Raw genomic sequence first — 20,871 nt, 5'->3', positions numbered from 1 at the left:
AAAAATACAACAATAAAATAATACAAATAAAAAATGCAGAATAACAACTATCTATATAGCATTTACTTTGTATTAGGCATTATAAGTAATCTAGAAATGAGTTAAAGTATATGAGAAGATGTGCTTAGGTTATATACAAATACTGTACTGTGCCCCTTCATGTAAGGGACTTGAGCATCTTCGGATTTTGGCATCCATGGAAGTCCTGGAACTAACCCCTACAGATACCGAGAAACAACAATATCTAAATTTTCTTTTCAGTGGTATGTCCTCTACATATATTTTATCTTATCAATACTCACAAAACTTTTATGAAAAGGCAATATTCCAGGCTCTGAGACCCTTTTGCCATGTATCCCTTATATAAGACAAGAAGAATTTCATGCCACAGATTTATCTTTAGGCTCCCAGAGATCTTTTATTGAAGTCCTTAACAGTGATCTTTGGCTTAATCTGAATATTTCAGTTGTTCTCTTTTCTCTTCACACTGACCAGTTTACTAGAAGATAAGAAGCTACTATTAATAGCGCTCTAAAGTTTTTACATCATTATAAAGTGCTTTATAGTCCCATCTTCATTCTCAAAATGAAACTGATGAAGAAGCTGAAGGTAATGAAGCAGTGACAACACAGCTAATAAACGACGGAGCTAGAACCATGTGTTCTAACTTTTTGACCTCTACTCTATGTTCTTTCCCATTGGGAAGAAAGGGAAGAATACATATTAAAATTCAAGAAGCAAAAGTTGAATTAAGAGTAAGAGAAAAGCTCATTGAAGTTCAATGTAAGACTATTAGAACTCCTATATCTACTTCCTATGTCTTTAAAATATATTTCACCTGGATTCTTAAGTTTTCCTTAGATATTTTATTTATTTGCATTAAGAAACATGACTTTAATATATCTTGACACATAATTTAAAGATTTTGGGGAAAAGTAACAAAAAATTACACAATTAAAACATAATTAAAAATAAAATGGTCACATGGACACAAATTTTGGCTTCATTGAGACAAAAAGAAAATATTACTCCAAATCCAAAGATTTGGGCAATTATTTAAAAAAAAAGTCCATCTTAGTATTAATTTTTACTGGCCTTTTTTATTTTATTTTTCCCCATTTCTCCACCAGTTCTCCTTCTCCTTCCCTATCCAGTTGATTTGTCTTGATGATAAAAGGAAGCAAAAGTGAAAGTTATATTACATCAGTTTCCTGGAAAGATTTTTTTAATGTAAGTATTTGGTGACAACCTCAGCTTGTGTTGCTAAGATTTTATATTTTTTATATGAAAAGGACTCTAGGACCCAAGACTAAGAAAACTGTGACTGTTTTCAAAGATGACAAATGAAACTCATATTCAAACATCAGTTCCACTCATAACCTTAAAATCAAAAGCAAATCACTTTTGTTTTGTAAATAATTATAGATTCACAGGAGTTTGCAAAGAAATGCACAGGGGAATCTCACGCACTCCTCCCTCAGGCCCTTTCCTGTGACAACATCCCATAGAACCACAGTACAATATTGTTTCCTCCCACCAAATCCATGGATGGAATCTCCCCAAAAGAGGTAAGCAGGGGAGTTCCCACAAGGAAGTGTCCCAAGCCACCCCAAGATGTGGCCAGTTGGGATTCCAAAGAAGCACTTTGTTTGATAATGAACTCATGGTAATGAATCCAAAGCATCTACTAGGTCTCATGACAGGCAGCAAGAGAAAAGGGGTATTCTGCCTAGTTATGACAGCAAGTAGTGCACTTCAGGGTATACAGTTTATATGAGGTTTTAAGGGATTTGGCTGAGGGCTGGGGACAGTTTCTTTTAATGTTTTGGGGAACAACCTAGATATCTTTATCAGCACCCAAGAATGTTCAAGGCTCCAGTTCGGGTTCAAGCTGACTGGGAAAAACCCGCACCTGTCTGGGTCACAAAATGCTCAAGTCACTCTTGTGATTTTCGGTCAGGATACAGAAAGCAAGCAGGCTGGGGATGGGGAGGAGATTGAGGGGACCCTACAAACACAATACAAAAAATTGACATTGACACAATCCAAAGAACAGATTCAGATTTAACTGATCATATATGCATTTGTGTATACAGCTTGACTACACCATTTTGTCACATATGTAGTTTTGCATAACCACCACTACGATTGAATGCTCGACTATACCATCACCATAAGACTTTCCTGTGTTACCCTTTATAGCCATACCATCCTTTTTTTCTTTTCTTCTTCTTTCTTTCTCTTTCTTTCTTTCTCTTTCCTCTTTCTCTCTTTCTATTTTTTTTTTTTTTTTTTGGAGGTGGAATTTCACTCTTCTTGCCCAAACTGGAGTGCAGTGGCGCTATTTTGGCTCACTGCAACCTCCGCCTCCTTGGTTCAAGCGATTCTACTGCCTCAGCTTCCCAAGCAGCTGGGATTACAGGCACCCACCACCACGCCTGGCTAGTTTTTTGTATTTTTTTAGTAGAGACGGGGTTTCACCATGTTGGCCAAGCTGATTTTGAACTCCTAACCTCAGGTGATCTACCACCTCGGCCTTCCAAAGTGCTGGGATTACAGGCGTGAGCCACCACACCCAGCCCATACCATTCTTTCTTATCCCTAACCCCTAGTAACCACAAATTTGTTCTCCATATTTATTACTGTGTTATTCCACAAATGTTATATAAATGGAATCATGCAGCCATGTATCCTTTTGAGACTGACTTTTTTCACCCAACATAAATTTTCTTGAGGTTGGTCAAAGTTGTTAAGTATATACATGGTTCATTTCTTTTTCATTGCTGAGTAATATTCCATGATATGGATGCACCACAGTGTGTTTAACCATTTCACCTATGATGGACATCTAGATAGTTTCCAGTTTTTGCTTATTATAAATTTATAAATAAAGCTACTGGGAATATTCATACAAGTTCTTACATGAATATAATAAGCTTTCATTTCTTTTTCTCTTTTCTTTTTCTTTTTTTTTTTTTTTTGTTTTTTTTTTTGTTTTGAGGCAGAGTCTCTCCCTCTGTCACCCAGGGTGGCATGCAGTGGTGTAATCTCAGCTCACTGCAACCGCCACCTCCTATATTCAAGTGATTCTCATGCCTCAGCCTCCCAAGTAGCTGGGATTACAGGTGCACACTATCATGCCTGGCTAATTTTTGTATTTTTAGTAGAAACAGGATTTTGCCATGTTAGCCAGGCTGGTCTCAAACTCCTGATCTCAAGTGATCCACCTGCCTTGGCCTCCCAAAGTGCTCGGATTACAGGCATGAGCCACCGCACCAACATGGCCTATTAAGTCTTCATTTCTTTATGATAAAACCCAAGTGCACAACTACTAGGTTGTATGGTGAGTATATTTTTAGATTTTAGAGGAGCTATTTTCCAGAGTGGTATACCATTTGACATTCAAACCAGCAATATATGAGCGATCCAGGTTTTTTCACAGCCTTGCCTATATTAGGTGGTGTCACTTTTTCATTTTAGCTGTTCCACTAGGTGTACTGTAATATCTCATTATGGTTTTCATTTTTATTTCACTATTGGCTAATGACGCTGAAGATATTTTAATGTGTTTATTTGCCTTTGTTATCTTCTTCTGTATCAGTGAAATATCTGTGCACATTTGCCTTGGCCCATTTTCTAATTGGATCAGTTATTTTTGTTTTTGTGGGTTTTTTTCTGTTGAGTTTTGAGAGTTCTTACATACTCTAAGTACAAGACCTTCATCAGATATGTAATTTGAAAATATTATCTCTCAGTCTATAGTTATATTTTTAGTAATTTTAGTAAGGTCTTTCACAGCACAAATTTAAAAAATTTTGGTGAGTTCCAATTTAGCATTTTTTTTTCTCTTCTGGGTCATGTTATTAGTTTCAAATCTGAAAACTCTTTGCCTAGTCCTAGGCCCCCAAACGTTTTTCCTATGTTCTTAGTGAACTTAAGTTTCACACTGAAGTCCATGATTCATTTTGAGTTAATTTTGATGTAAGCATAAGAGCTGAGGTCTAGGTGAAGATTCATTTTTTTTGCTGATGACTATCAAATTGCTACAGGACCATTGAATGACTTTTATTCCTTTGAAAAAATTAGGCAGGCATATTCCTGTGGGTCTATTTCTGTGTTCACTATTTTTGATTCACTGATCTATTTGTCTACACATCCTCCAATGCCGCACTCTTATGATTACTTCAGCTATAAGCCTTAACATTGAGAACAATGTTTATTCCTCCTACATTTTTCTTATTTTTCAAGTTGTTTTTGCTATTCTAGGAAATTTACTTTTTCATATAAATGTTAAAATAAGCTTGTCTGTGTTTACAAAAAATTGCAAGATTTTGATAGGAATTGTATGAAACTTATAGCTCAATTTAGGGAGAATAGACAACTTTAATATATTGAATATTCCAATTTTAAAACATGGCATGTCTCTAAAAGATTTTAATTCCTCTGATTTCTTTCATCAGAATTTTATAATTTTATTATATTGAATCTATACATGTTTTCTTAAATGTATATCTAAGTATTTCAATTTTTGGAGCAATTGTATGTGGTATACTTGCATATTTTAAAATTCTGGTTTCCACCTGTTTGTTATCAGTATATATAATTGTAATTTTTGTGTTGATGTATCTTGCAACCTTACTGAACTCATTTATCAGTCTAAGAGGTATGTATAAAGATTTCTTGGGGTTTTCTATGTGGACAATCGTTTCATTCACAGAGTTTTATTTGTTTATTTTTAATCTGTGTGCCTTTATTTTCCTTGTATTATTTAATTACCTATCATTTCCAGTATTATACTGAATAAGAGAATTGAAGGCACACATCTTTGTTTCGTTCCTTATCTTACAGGGACATTCAGTCTTCAGCCATTAATTATGATGTTAGCTGTAGGTTTTTGGAGATACTCTTCATAAGGTTGAGGAAATCCCCCTCTATTTCTGATAGTTTTATCAAGAACAGGTATTTGAGTTTTGTCGAATGACATTTCTTTGTCAGTTAATATGATCATATAATTCTTCTTCCATAGTCTGTTGTTAGAGTGGACTGACTACATTGAGTTATTTTTTAATATCAGTGCTTGAACACCTGACATAAATCTCATTTAGTCATATTGTATTTTTTATTCATTTTTTGCCATAAATTTGCTGAAATCTTGTCGCAGATTTTGACATTTTAGTTCTTGAGAGATGTCAAGATAATACTTGTCTTTATTTTTTGGAAGTGATCATACAAAACTTTTTTTTTTTTTTGACAGAATCTTACTCTATTGCCCAGGCTGGAGTGCAGTGGCATGATCTTGGTTCACCGCTACCTCCACCTCCTGGGCTCAAGCGATCCTCCCTCCTCAGCCTCCCAAGAAGCTGGGACTACAGGCGTGTGCCACCATGCTCAGCTAATTTTTGTATTTTTAATACAGACGGGGTTTCACCATGTTGGCCAAGCTGGTCTCAAACTCCTGACCTCAAGTAATCCACCCACCTCAACCTACCAAAGTGCTGGGATTACAGGCGTGAGCCACCATGACTGGCCACAAAATTGGTTTCAATTCATTTTTGAAATGGGTACAGTTCTCCACTGAAGCCAGATGGGCTAGAATAATTTTCAGAAACTCTTCTGTTACTAATTCAATTTCTTTAATATTTACAGGATTATTCAAGTTGTCTCTTTTATCTAGGCTGAGTTTTGGAAGCTTATGTTTTTAAGGAATTGGTCCATTTTTTCTAAGCTGTCAAATTGATGAGTCTATAGTTGTTTGTACTATTCCCTTATCATTCTTTTAGTGACTATTAGATCTGTAGTGATGTCTCTAGATTATCCTCGATGTTGATGAATTATCCATCTTGCTAGATGCGTCTCAATTATTTTATTATTTTCTCATTGCAAAACCAATGTTTTGTTAAATTATTTTTCTTTATTGTTTTCCTATATTTAATTTCACTGATTTATGTTTTTATCTGTGTTGTTTCCTTCCTTCTGGTTGCTTTGGTTTTAGTTTGCTCTTCTTTTTCACTTTCTAAAATTAGGAATTTCTATTATAAATTTGACGTATTTTCCTAATGTAATCACTTGGGATTATAAATTTCCCTCTCAGCACACTTTTGTACAGATTTGATATGTTTTGCTTTTATTTTTGTTCAGTTATATGTATTTAAAATTTTTTTCTGAGATTTTAACCATGTGTTGCTTAATTTCTAAGTGTTTTAGAAATCTTTTGTCTTTCTCTTATTAATCTCTAGTTTAATTTCATTATGGTCAGAAAATGTATACTGTATGATTTCCATTGTTTTAAAATGTGTTAAGATTTGTTTTATGGTCCAGGATATAGTCTATCTTGGTAAACATCTCATAGGTGCTTGAAAAGAGCGTGTATTCTATTGTTGTTGAATGGCGTGTTATATAACTGTCAGTTTGATCCTATTGAGTTGATAGTGTTGTCCAGCTCTTCTGTATTCTTTCTGGAAGTCTATCCAATAGTTTTATCAATTGCTGCAAGTGGGATGTTGGGGTTTAGTGTAACTGAAAATTTGTCTGCTTCTCTTTTTAGCTCTATCAGTTTTTGCTTCATGTTTTTTTGAAACTCTTTTGTGTGTACACATTTAGGATTGCTATATGATCTTGGTGAATTTGTTCTCCTGTTATAATGTCTCCCTTTATCAGTAGAAATTTTTCTTGTTCTGAAGTCTATTTTACCTGAAATTGATACAACCAATTCTGCCTTCATCTAATATTTTCATCATGTTTCATTTTCCATCCTTGTACTTTCTGCCTACCTACGTCATTATATTTGAATAGCGAAAAGCTAGGTCATACTTCCTCACTCTACTCATCTCTTTTATTGATGCCTTTATTTATTTTTTAATTAACTTATTTATCTTTAAATTGACACACTGTAATTGTACATATTTATAGGGTCCAATCTGATGTTTTAATACATAAGCGATGTGTTGTATAATGATTAAATCAGAATATTCAGCAAGTTTATTACTTCATGCATTTAGCATTTATTTGTGGTAAGCACATTCAGAAGCCTATCTTCTAGCTCTTTTGTAATATACAAAGCCTTACTGTTAACCATCCTCACTCTACTGTGCAATAGAACATTTAGAGTAATGATTGATGTGTCAGGGCCTAAGCCTACCATTTTATTATGTGTTTTCTATTTATTACCTTTCTTTCTCATTTTTAATTTCTTTTTTCTTGCCTTTCTGTGGGTTACTCATAGATATTTAGGGTTCCCTTTTTTATTTATAGTCTTTGTTATTACTTTATACGTTTTTCTTAGTCATTAGTCTAGGCATTACCATTTACATATGTAGCTTATCACAGTGTAGTGGTATCGACTTTTTACCATTTCCAGTGAGAAATAAACACCTCACTTGCATTGAGGCCCCTTTACTTTCCCTGCTTTTTAAGCACAATTTTCTTAAGTATTTCTTCAACATATGTTGAGCACCAAATTAGATAGTTATATCTTTGTATCTACCAATTACAGAAAATTATGAGGTGAAGTATAGTCTATCATGTTTAATTTTATTTCTGTTCTGTTTTTTTTCCAAAGGTAGAGCCTTTGGCCAGGTGTGGTGCCTCATGCCTGTAAGCTCAGCACTTTGGGAGGCCAAGGTGGGTGGATGGCTTGAGATCAGGAGTTTGAGACCAGCCTCGGCACCATGGCGAAACCCCATCTCTACTAAAAATACAAAAATTAGCTGGCTGTGGTGGTGTGCACCTTTAGTCTCAGCTACCTGGGAGGTGGAGTCCGGGAGTTTGAGGATGCAGTGAGCCATGACCATGCCTCTGTGCTCCTGCCTAGGAGACAGAATGAGACCCTGTCTCAAAAAAACAAAGCAAAGGCTTAGTGACACTGTTAGAGTCTGGGCTGTGATAGCAATTGCGCCTGGAAGGCATTAGGGTCTGGTTTGTGTTAGAAAATTTTATTCAAGGTGACTGCAGCAGTCATATTTATTCTCACTTTTGGGTTGGCTTCATAAGGACTAGATAAGCTCTTATTTTTCTTCCAATAAAGTTTTCAATATTGTTTTTATTAACATAAAAGTAATATGGACTTATTTTAGCAAAATTCAAAAAAAAAAATCACAGGAAAAAACCAAGCTACTACCAACACCTTAATACATAGACTCCATTTTGTTTTGAGGGGAAGAGGTGTAGGGGGGTAACTATTGCTGCCATTTACTGAATAGTTACTGTGTGTTAAGCCTTCTACGTATTTAGGCCAGATGGCCACCTCAGCTCTTTTGGGCTCTTAAAGTCTTTAATGAGTTGAACTGAACCCTTATTCTAGGTCTTAGGACAGTATGTTGGCCCTCGTCTTAATTTTTATGAATTTTAGATAATTTGGTCTTCGCAAGCTGTCCCAATTTTCATTGTGTTAATCCAATTCCACGGCTTAAAAAGGATCCACTTCCTCCTAGCCTTTCAATTTCCTCTTAGCCGTTTCTGTTTCGGCCCCAGCCTATTGACACCTTTGTCTTCTGGCCTTTCTCCAACCAATGACTTTATCTTCTATCCACTTATTCTTATTGTGGGCTTCCCCATACTGCTTCCAAAGTTCTTTACAGAGACACAGTTTTCTCCTCTTAAGCCTAAGATTTAAAGATGGTCTTTTGTCGATTAAATTTGACCTCTGGGTTTCATCCTTTACCGTAAGTGTACTGATAGTTCTTCTAAAGAAAGGTAGTTAACCAAATAATTTCAGAAAAAATTTTTTCACACTTTTATGTAAGTACAATGTTGTTTAATTCCCATAACAGCGTATGATAAGGTATGATTTAGCCCTAATTTATAAGTCAGCTGACTGTAGCATAAAAAGGATAATCCAGTTACAATGTTTTATAATTTCTTCTAATTGTCTATATCCTCACCAATAAATGAGATTCCTAAAGGTAGAAATTTTGCACTATTCCTATTTTTATCTGAAGTGTCTCATGCAGTGGCTGGAATATAGTATGTAGGCATTAAATGGTTTTCAAATAAACAAAATTACAAGAATGAATAAGTGATCTTACGGCAGCTCTCACCTTAGTTGATTTAGCAACAACTTTGGCACAGTGGATGGCTGCCTCCTCCAGAAGGCACCTCCTCCATTTGACTTCTAGAACATTTGCTTCATTGTTCATTCCTCAGTATCCTTTGCTGGTTCTTCCTCCTACCTCAAACTCAAAATTTTGGAAGCTCCAGGGCTATATCTTTGGTCATTTTTTTTTCAATCTACACTACGTATTTTGGTGATTTCATCCAGTCTCATATTTCTATACATTCGCAATATGGTAAAGACTAATTTTTGTGATTTATCTTGAACTTCTCAATTGCTATCACAGCCCAATGTGTACAAACTTAACTCCTCATCTCTCATAAACCTGTTAATCCTTTTAGCCTGCTTAATCCAAAAACCTCATAGTCACCCTTGATTCCACTCTCACACATCCTGCATCAAACCCCTTTGGAAAATCTACTGGTTCTAATTTTTAAACAAATTTATAAATAAAAATAAAAATAACTTTTAAAATAAATAAGTCCAGAAATCAGTCATTCATCACCAACTCCACAGCTACTGCCCTAGCGTGGGCCATCATTCTTCTCTCTTAGATGACTGCTGCAGTTTCCAACTGTTCTTCCTGCTTCTGTTTGTGCCATCGTACAGGCTATTCTTACTTAATATATCAGCCAGAGTGTTCCTGTTACTTCTTTGCTCAAGACGCTCTACAATGCCTGATTCACACAAATAACAATAGAAGAAAAGTCTCTAAATGGACTGGGGACATGTGAACACGTACTGTATATCTTACAAAAGTAAGGTCTTTATTTTTAGTTATAATAATGGTCTTGTGGTTATGTTTAAAACAATGAAGGTCCTATCTTTTGAAGACATTACTAAATTATTTACAAGTGAAATGATATAATGTCTTGAATCTGTTTTAACATAATCAGGAATCGGGGGCTGGGCAGGAATATGGATGAAATAAAACAAATTAGATGGGCCTTATATTTTTATTGATATATAATGATTGTACATATTTTTGGGATACATGTGATATTTTGATTCATGCACACAACGTGTAGTGAGCAATCAGGGCAATTTGAACATCCATCACCTCAAACTTTTATCATTTCTTTTTGTTGGGAACATTCCAAATCTTTCTGGTAGTTTTTTTTTTAAGTATACAATAAATTATTGTTAAGTATAGCATCGTACTGTGCTAGGAAACACTAGAACTTATTTCTTCTATGTAACTTTATTTCTGTATCAATTAATCAATCTACAAGACTGCCCTCATAATTATTTTAGTTGGATCATTGGGTTTAATTATATTAGTGTCTCCACTTTTATGGTTTTGACAATTTATGTAACAAAAAAAGAAAGATAATCCTCTAATAACTCTCCTTTTCACTCAGAGTAAAAGCTAAAATTCCCACCTGATTGGCCCCCATTTCTTCTCTCCAGCCTCATTTCCTACTGCTCTATGCATACGTCACTCCACCTTAGCCTCTCTATTGTCCCTCAGATATATCAGGCACACCCCTACCTTAGACACTGTGCTCTAGATCTTTTATCGTTTATATCTTCCTGTCTAACTTTCACAAATCTTTTGAGTCTTTGCTCAAATATCAGCATCTTAATGAGATGTATTTTAACTGCCAGATTTAATAATGATGCAATTGGTCCCTCATTTGCACCAAACTCCCAATCCTCCTTATACTTTTCCTTTTTTTCTTTTCTCCGTAGTACTTATAACTGTTTAATATTTTTGAAATTTATTGTTTATTATTTATTAAATATCTCCCTCCACTGAAATGTAAACTCCCCAAAGCAGTCTTTCAGTCTCCATATGTTTTTGTTCTTGTGCATAGAACACGGTAGGAATTCAGCAAACATCTGTTAAATAAATGAATCAACAAGCTGTCACAGGCAGAGTACAGATTCAAACCAAAATTTTAAAGCCAGTGTCTTTAACTGCTGTGCTTTTATAACAAGTTGATAAGTCATAAATTATCACTTGTTAAAATGTCTCAAGTTACTAATACAGTAAACATCTACAAAATTATTTGTCGTCAATGGACTACTAAAAGATATGGAACATTACACTTTTATATTTAAATATAAAACCAATTTTAAAGTTAGGTTTAAACTGATATATATGGGTGCGGAGCCTTTTCCATCAGCTCTGCAGTTAGAATATCCCCCAAAGGCAGCATGGATGGCCAAACCAAGCCTCCTCTCTCAGTCAGAAGAGATTATTGGTGTTCCTGGCAACAGACTTACAATGAAAGTCAAGCCCTCAATCTAATGTTCTTGGCTTTCAGCAGAAGTCCATTGATTTTGCTTCTTCAAACTCCTTTCTAGAGTTTGAAATATGATAGATAATCACTCCTTTCCATCTGGGCATGAAAGACACAGTCCATTAAAAGGCATTTGACAATCAAGTAGGTAGAGTCTGAGGCCTTATCTTTTACATCAGTTCCTGAAATTTTTGTCTGAACTTCAAACTCAACATGTTAAAAATGAAACTCATTATCTCTCCACTATGCAAACCACCGACTTATCCTTCTTTGCCTTCGTCATTATGGAGAATGTCATCACCAGTCTGACAACCAACAACTGCCTCAAAGACTCAAGTCACTTTTGGCTTATCTTTTCTAAACATTCACTCAGCTGCCACATCAAATAGAGCCAACTCCAACAAGTCTCCTTGCAAGCATTTGCTTCCTGTCATTTTTTTTTCTACCTTCACCCATGTTAATCTTTGCCTGTTATTTAGACATTGGCAATCCCTTCCAGTTTGGACCCCCAGTATTGCATCTGTCCTACACACTCAGCCAAATGATTCCTACTGAAGTTGAGATTTAACTATGTTGCTCTCTTGTTCATATGTATGCATATATGCATTTAAATTAACATTTTATTCCATTATGAGACCTGGAGTCCATTCATAGGCTTCTTGACAGTGAGCAAAGTGCTAATAAGGACTCTTGTTATAACGTTTCTTTTATGTTCATTAAATTGAGAAGAACCACATCTTGAAATTCAAGATTTTATATAACATACCCTACTAGATATAACCAGCTGAACAAGTCAGCTACAATTACATAACAAAGCACTCCACAGCACAACAATTGGTAAAAATAAGCATTTATTTTTCTTACATAACGGTTTGCTAATCAGCTGGAATAGCTTTGCTTGAGGCTGGGCTTTGGATTCAGTGTGTGCACTGGGTCCAAGTCTGTCCCTCTTTAGACCAGAAGCTGCCCTTGGGGATTTATCTTTGATGCCTCTTTTATAGCAATAGGCAAGCCCACCTACACAAGCACATTTAAAGCCACAGCTTGGGTTACATCTGATCATGTTCCATTTGCCACAGCAAATCCCATGGTTGAACCACAAATCCAAGGTCTGGGCAGGGAAGTACACTCTGACACAAAAGGGAGGAGGAGATATTTATACGGCACAGTCTGTCTTCCATATCCATGGTATCTGCAGCCAGCAGATTCAATCAACTGCAAATTTCAATATAAAGGACTTGAGCATACACAGATGTTGGTGTCTAGGGGGTCCTAGAACCAATCTCCACAGATACCTAGGGATGCCTGCACTCCAATTTATCATGGCAGCCTTATTTAACACTCCCTTTAGTGTTCAATGACTACTGGTAATAAAATGATTTAATTCTAATGATGATTATGAATCAATAATTATTGTAAGTACTTATAATAATAATTTCTTTTTTGAGGTAATTTTAGTAAGCCCAATCTCTCTCTCCCACTGCAAAATCTCATTGCTGTGGTCCCTATTTGTATCACAACAGCCTTGAATAAAGTTTGCCTTATTGTGCTTTATCAAGTATCATTGAATAATTTTTTCTTTAACAGTATCTGGGTAGCACTATTCTGTTATTTGCATGTATTAAATCATTCAGTATAAGTTACTTTTCTTCAGACATGTCCCTTGACTTCTCTTATGTTTTGTTCATTCTTTTCCATTTGCTTAGTATGTTTTGTTTCATTTGCTTAGTATATATTTCTTCCACTTTTTTTCCTTTGAAAACTTACCAATATTTTATGGTCTGTCAGAATTGCCACCCTCTCCCTGAAGTTTATCTCGATTTAACTAATGTGATCTACTCACATTGAACCTCCAGAGCACTTTAAGAAAAAGTCATTCATGGCTTTTTAATCCTGCTTCATCTTAAACAATTTACCTTCCTTTTCCCACTCTAAGAATAAAGCTCATTGAGGACAGTACACCTGTCCTGTTCTTCTGTGGCTTTCTTATTAGACCTTAGTAATGATACATGCTAGGTACTGTCTATTGCTGTCTACTGAGGTCAGTTAAAGGCAAGATGCTGTGAGAAGTCCCAAGCCCCTTTCCACAGCAGCCTTATTGATTTCTGTGTGACTTTGAAAAAGTCACATAACCTCTCAGTGCCTCATTTGTTCCAGCTGTAAAAATCAGGAAAACTGGGCATATCATTGGCTGTCTAATGATTTAGAAGCATTGTTAAGGACTAATGAGATAGAATAAAACTCTCTGAGTCTTCTAAGTAAAGGTGTGATAAAGGAACAAATGAGCTATTATTATCTATTAGTAGCACCTTGCATAAAATTCTCCCCAACCCTGAAAATAAATTACATAATTTTGGAAGAACAATTAACTCTTTTGGTCCATTAGGCAATGAATTAGTACATTAAATTTAATAATAAGACCTTACATATTCCATTTACAAAGTGCTTTCACAAATACATTACCTAATTTCACCTTCAAAAAAATCTTATGGACTGAGGAGAGCCAGTATTGTCATCTGAAATCTACATATGATAAATTTGAGGCACAGGAAGATTAAGAGGCTTTTGCAAACTTGAACAACTTGTAAATGAAAAAATACAATACTTGAACCCATTGTTTTGACTGTAAGGCCAGATTCAATTCCACTTCATCACACAAGAGTAAATATAATTGTTATTTAAAATATAATTATTAGTGCACTATGTAAAAAAGGTCCTGAATCAATAATCCCAGAAACACAAATAAAAATAATCATCTACAAATGTTGATTTTTTTCAAAGGTCAAATTTGAAAAGGTAGCATGGATGAATTCATACAATGTTGGTGGTAAGTTAAAATAGTATAATCCATTTTAAAATATATTAATTTATTCAACAAATATGTATTATCTTGCTACAAGGTGCCAGGCATACTGAGAATAATGTGGTTCCTGTCTCTTACAGCTTACATCTGAATGGATGGAAAGAGATTGTAAACATGCAACAAATAAATATGTGTTTTCAGGTAATGAAAAACGATGTTGGAATAGAGAATTATAAATGTAAGTATTACATTAGAGAAGCATCCTGAGGTTATATTAGAGCTGACATCTGAACAATGAGAAGCTGTTTACCAGGGGAAGATCCAACTGGATAGCATTGGAAGCTGAAGGGATACAAAGGCCCATGTACAAGAAATCACATGGATTGCTAAAGGGTCAGTGTGAGAGTTCAGCGTGGGAAAATGAAAGTCCACAGTTATTTCTTAAGAAAAGAAATGTAATTCTATTAATCTGAACATACACTAACAAAGAATAACAAATCCCCAAGACACTTTTGTATCTTCCTTACTCATACAATGTATAGTAAAATTTAGAAAATAAGGAAAATTAGTCATTCCCAATATCAATAAAATTATTATAAAATTATTATTAAAGATACCAAATGAACTATTCATGTTTTCAATCATATATTTGGAAAAATAATCAGAATATGGTTCAAAATATCCCAACAAGAAACATTAATATCAAGAATTGCAACGTTTGACAAGAAAGAAAAATTTCTGTTTTCTATTTCAATGGCTATGACAATATTGCAAATTAAAAAAAAGTCAGTCTCACTGTAAAAACAGAAAAGAAGAATACATGTATATTTTTCTAATCTAAAAAAATTAAAACATTTTAAACTGTTATTTTCTCTACTTTCTTACTTTAATTATACAACTAGACTTAAATTTATGCACAAAGAAAATCTCGACAATTTTTACTCAATATTATCTCTAGATTGACTAATAGATTCATCACAAATTCTATCAAAATTTTATTAGGCTTTTTTGAGAAGCTAGTTCTAATTTTATATGAGAATACAAAGGCCTGAGAATAGCCTGAACAATCTTGAAAAAGAACAAAGTTGAAGGATCTATATTTCTTGATTTCAAGACAAACTATATAGCTATAGTAATGAAGATAGTGTGCTATTGACATAAAGACAGACTAATAGATCAAGGAACAAAAATAAGTGTACAGAAATAGACCCACGCATGTAGAACAAAATGATCTTCAACCAAGGTGTGAAGTTAATTCAATGAAGAAAGAGAAGTCTTCATTTACTTTCTTCTTTTCCTATTTTTTCCAAACAAATATTACTGTAACAACTAAATATTTAATTTGGAAAAAATGAATATTAATCTCGATCACATTTCTTATACAAAAATTAATTTGAGATGAATCATAGATCTAAATTTTAAAACTATAATCATAATGAACAAAACAAAAACTATTCTTGGAAAACTTAAGATAAAAAAACATTTTGACAGGACACATAAAGCACTAATTATAAATGATAAAAATTGATTAGTTGGCCTTCATCAAAATGAAATATTTATACTATCTAAAAAATCACTGTTAATGAAATGGTATATAAGCTATAGAATGAAAGAAAAATATTAGCAAAACATATGTCTGACAAAGGAATGATATCAGGCCATATAACAAATTTCTGCAAATCAATAAGAAGAAGACAACTCAATAAATAATATTTTAAATAGTTAGACATTTCACAAAAGAAACTATACAATAAACATCCAAAAATGTAATCAAAGTTCTCAGTTATAAAGAAAATAAAAATTAAAACTATAACAGAAACACTACTATATCCATACTGGAGTAGATAGAAAAGACCAACACCAAATGTCAGTGAGAATATAAAGTTTTTATATTTTGCTGGTTGCTTCTTTGATGAACTATTTCAAATTTCTATGTAAAATTATTAACCAAGAAAAGAAAAATCATATTTTCACTAAAAAGTATATAACAAAGTTCATAGAAGTCTTTTTTTGTAATAGGCATAAATGGGAAACAACCCTAATATCCGTTAACAGAAGAATAAATAAATTATGAAATACTTCTATAATGGAATATTATCCAACATTTTGTGTATGTGTAGTTTACAAGAAAGTGAATAATTAATTAACTAGTTAACTGAACTAAGTAATTAGTTAACTAATTAAAGATTAACAAGTTTTCATGTCAATATATCTAAAGAAGATGAATGGAGGCACACAAAAGGGATGGAAATTTACTCTTTTGAGTAACTGTCATTTTATCCCATGTACAGTATAGAGTTTGTTGAAGTAATTCAATTTTACTGCAATGGAAACATTCTGAGGGTAGGTTTAGAGTCCATGTATAGTGAACTACGCATACACAAAATGACTTGGATAAATTACAAAAATATCATGTTAAGCAAAATAAACCAGACACACACACAAACAAAATATATACTGTATGATTCCATTGTGAAAAATCAAGAACAGACAAAATTAATGTATGGTGATACAAATAAAAAATAAAGGTTAAGGAGGATGACAAGAAAGAAACTTTAGTGAGATATTATTCTATATTTTATTTTTGGTGGTGGTAATATGAATGTATTTAACTATGAAATCACAAACAATCTATGTATGTTCTATACATTTTTTAGTATGATAATTGCATCTCAGTAAAGTAAATTAATATTGATTAGAATAGATGATACTTCCTTTCAATATCCCAATAAAGACACACTATATCTTTTGGTTTTTCAGTGGGATCCATTGAGGGTGGAGAGGAGACAACTCAGGTGGATCAATGAGTCTGACAGAGTGGAGCCAAATCAGATAAGTATTTGCTTATAAAAATTATATCAGAAAGGGTTTGAGATTGGTTATAAAGGTTGAAGATTGACTGTGATTCAAAAGTTAAAAGGCTTTCCTTTTTCCATACAAAGTTGTCCATAAACAGTTAATTCAGTTTATATAGCACTCCTCAGAATTGAAAATAATCTGGTTTTTTTTTTATGTTGGTGGAGAAGCTGGAATTCCGGAATCAATTGCCACTGCTTTTGCTGGCTTAAGACATGTTTAAGGGACTTCCAAGGATTACGGTGATCATACAGAATTTTCACACTATACATGGACTCTAAACCTACCCTCAGAATGTTTCCATTGCAGTAAACTTGAATTACTTCAACAAACTCTATACTGTACATGGGATAAAACGACAGTTGCTCAAAAGAGTAAATTTCCATCCATTTTGTGTGCCTCCATTCGTCTTTAGATATATTGACATGAAAACTTGTTAATCTTTAATTAGTTAACTAGTTAATCAATTATTCAGTTGGTTGAAATGACAACGTTAATATTTGACTTCCCAGTCTGGGAGTAGCCCCAGACAAGATTTCTCCAGTATGTTAACTAGCTAGAAATGAGGTCTTGAGGAAAACTGTGTAGATGTGAGTATCTATTGATATGGCTTCCTAGGTTTGAAATCACCATTTGGCCATACTTCCACTCCCAAGGTATCTATTTTGTCTTCACATTTTCTTTAATCTCCCATTGGATAGGGATTTACCCCTCCACACTTGATTCAGTAGTCTACATACACATATTCTCTGAATGTTTTTTTCTCTTATTTAACAGAAAAAAAATGACAAGTTTTATGTAGAACAGATCTTCTCAAACTTCTCCAACTTTAACACATGGTAAATACCTGGGATCTCATCAAATTCAGTAGTTCAAGGGTGATTCTGACTTTCTAATGAGTTTCCAGATGGTGTGCAGGCTGATGTTTCATGGACCACATTTTGAGTAGAAAGGTGGTAGATTTGCACTATCACAGTCTCTCACTGGCAAATCACCATGCATCTGTGCTTATCCTTTACCTACTTCCCTCTGACCCCTGAAGAGCCATCTTAGTTTGTTGTAACATTTTACATGCTGCTCTCTCCAAGCTGACTGTGTTTTCTGTATGTTGATATCTCCAATGGCCAGAGCATATCAGGAGCTCAAAAACTATTTATGTTAATCCAAAAATAAAATAATAAATAAAATAATTTTGTAGAATTCTGCCAATACCTAGGACAATTATAAACACACTCACACACACACACAGGCACACATGCAGATACCACTTTGGGACAGACAAATTCAGAAATTTTAGAAAGTTAAATAGAAGCCAGCAGTTATCAGAAAGGACCACCTCCGGTATTACAAAATCACCACTTGTGCTTGTATTTTATTCCTTAAACTTGATAAAGAAGCTTTATCACAGAATAGAAGAGCCTAGCAATGGTTATAATAGACAACTGTGGTAAAAGTTGGGGGGTGGGAGGGATAAGCACCTTAGTCCCAAAGCCAGCAAACTTTCCTTCTACTTTCTTTGAGTCGATGCTGGCAGAGTATTTTATTCATTTTTATTACAGTGGATACTTCCACTGTCTATGAAAATAGCTGAATCTGGGAATTTGTTATCTTTCTAGCTTTGATATGTTACATTTAAAACAATCATTTCTTTGCCTCAGAGGAGAATAAAAAAAGAGCAGCTTCTACACATTTACTTTTCACACCGCAAAGATGTTCTTTCTTTCTCGCAGAATGGTTAGGAGATGCAAAATTACATCCACTAGTTCCCAAACCAAAGAATCATCACTGGATTGTTGTACGTTTTTAAACTTTGTAATTCCACATTTTGTATTTTTGAAAAGAGTTTTTGTGTCTGCATTTTTAGAAATGCTGAATAGTCTAATATGAAAATATAGCACACATTGCTATAAAAGAATCATTTTTTGATCACATAAATTTGGAATTTTTGAATTGTCCACATGAATATTTTTGGAAGTTATTTGAATAGTCTCATAATATAGCTCTTTATAAAATTATGTGAAGTGAGATTTGGACGAGGACATAAAGACAGTCTTATATAGTTTGGCTATGTCCCCACCCAAATCTCATCTTGAATTGTACTTCCCATTATCCCCACATGTCGTGGGAGGGTCCTGGTGAGGGGTGATTGGATCATGGGGGCAGTTTCCCCCATGCTGTTCTCATAATGGTGAGTGAGTTCTCAAGAGATCTGATGGTTTTAAAAGCATCTGGCGTTTCCCCTGCTAGCATTTCTCCTTCCTGCTGCCTTGTGAAGAAGGTGCTTGCTTCCCCTTTGCCTTCCATCATGACTGTGAATTTCCTGAGGCCTCCCAGGCATGCTGAACTGTGAGTCAATTACGCCTCTTTTCTTTAAAAATTACCCAGTCTCAGGTATGTCTTTATTAGCAGCATGAGAATGGAGTAATACATAGTTTTAATCAAAGCTATCATTTTACTTAAAGATGAGGAACTGATGTCTAAAAGTTTAAGCAACCTGTAGAAAATCCCTGAACATAGCTACTATAAGATCATTGAAATTTTGTATAACAAAATTAACTGAATTAATCCATTTCTGGCTACTCATATGATCTTTTTTCATTGCCTCTGTGACACACTCCTCATGTGCTGTCTGAACACAGAAATTCTCCATGCCTTTTATTTCTTAATTGATATGACCAAGAAGATATGCATATCCAAACCTTGCTTAAATGCTTTTTAAAAAAAAAATTTTGATGTAATGCTAACAAAAAGGTTGAATTCATCCTATTTGAAGACAGATTCCAGGTGTTACTCATTTTGCATCTGAGTGTAAATGATCATTTTATACCATATTATGACCAATTTATCTTTCCCCAAATGTTTGGAACCATATGTGCACAAAATAAATCATTACCATAACCTAGATTCAAGCACATACAATATACTCAGGCTGTGAACATCTTTCCTCTTCCCCGTGTTCACTCTTGGTACTTTCCTTGAGAAGAATCCTTGGACTTGCTTTTAAGGTTTTGGGCCCCAACACTCTTTTTTGAGGTCCTACACTGGGAGATTTTGGAGATTGTATTACGCTTTTTAAATTAAGGCAGATCATGAGGAAAAAAATAATGTGGTGCCTCAAGTTCATTTCAAAAGGGTATATATAACCTATGTTTGTAGAGATCTCAAAGACTTTACTCTCCAAAAATACTGCGTGGTAGAGTGGCTTCTTGTATTCTTTCATGCTCCCCATGGAGGTTACCAAAGTGATACTGAGGAATATTTTAAATTTATTAAGAAAACAGAAAGGCACATGTCAGGCACTACATGAACTATTAGCTTGAGGTAGCTCAAAGTTTTAACATTAGATCATGCTACATTTCTTTCAATTATGCCATATATTTAAGAAATCTACTTCTCAGTAGTTGCTGTGTTGGAAAGCCAGCACTGCATGAAACTCAATATGGAAGAGTAAATGTGGAAGAGGAAATTGATCAATCTGATTACAAGATTCAAAAAGTTATATGGCACTCAACTTATAAGTAGTTGCAGTTATTTGAGAATGGAATAAAAATGTTTTTAAATTTATAAGAATTACTTTAATATACAGCTACTAAGTTGTTGGAATATAAATACCTATTAGTTGTTTTTGCCTATTTCATAAATTGAACCATTAGATTTTTTTTTTTTTTTACAGTTGGGGTGTCATGAAAAGAAAAAAAAAAATTACTGAGCCACTAACTGTACAAAAACAAAAGAATAGTATTAATTGATTTTTGTTGTGTGAAAACCAACACCAAATATCACCAACTTACATAGAAATAAATATAAATTTTGTTTAAATACAGACCCTTAGATTGGCTGAGATTTGGGTAATTTCCACAAGCTTAGCAGGGCTTGGCTCTGCTCTACTGTGTCTCATTCTTGATCTCAGGCTGAAG

Source organism: Pan paniscus, chromosome 2 (assembly GCF_029289425.2).
Source record: "Pan paniscus chromosome 2, NHGRI_mPanPan1-v2.0_pri, whole genome shotgun sequence".
NCBI classification, from domain to species: domain Eukaryota; kingdom Metazoa; phylum Chordata; class Mammalia; order Primates; family Hominidae; genus Pan; species Pan paniscus.
This window is presented reverse-complemented; position numbering follows the sequence as displayed.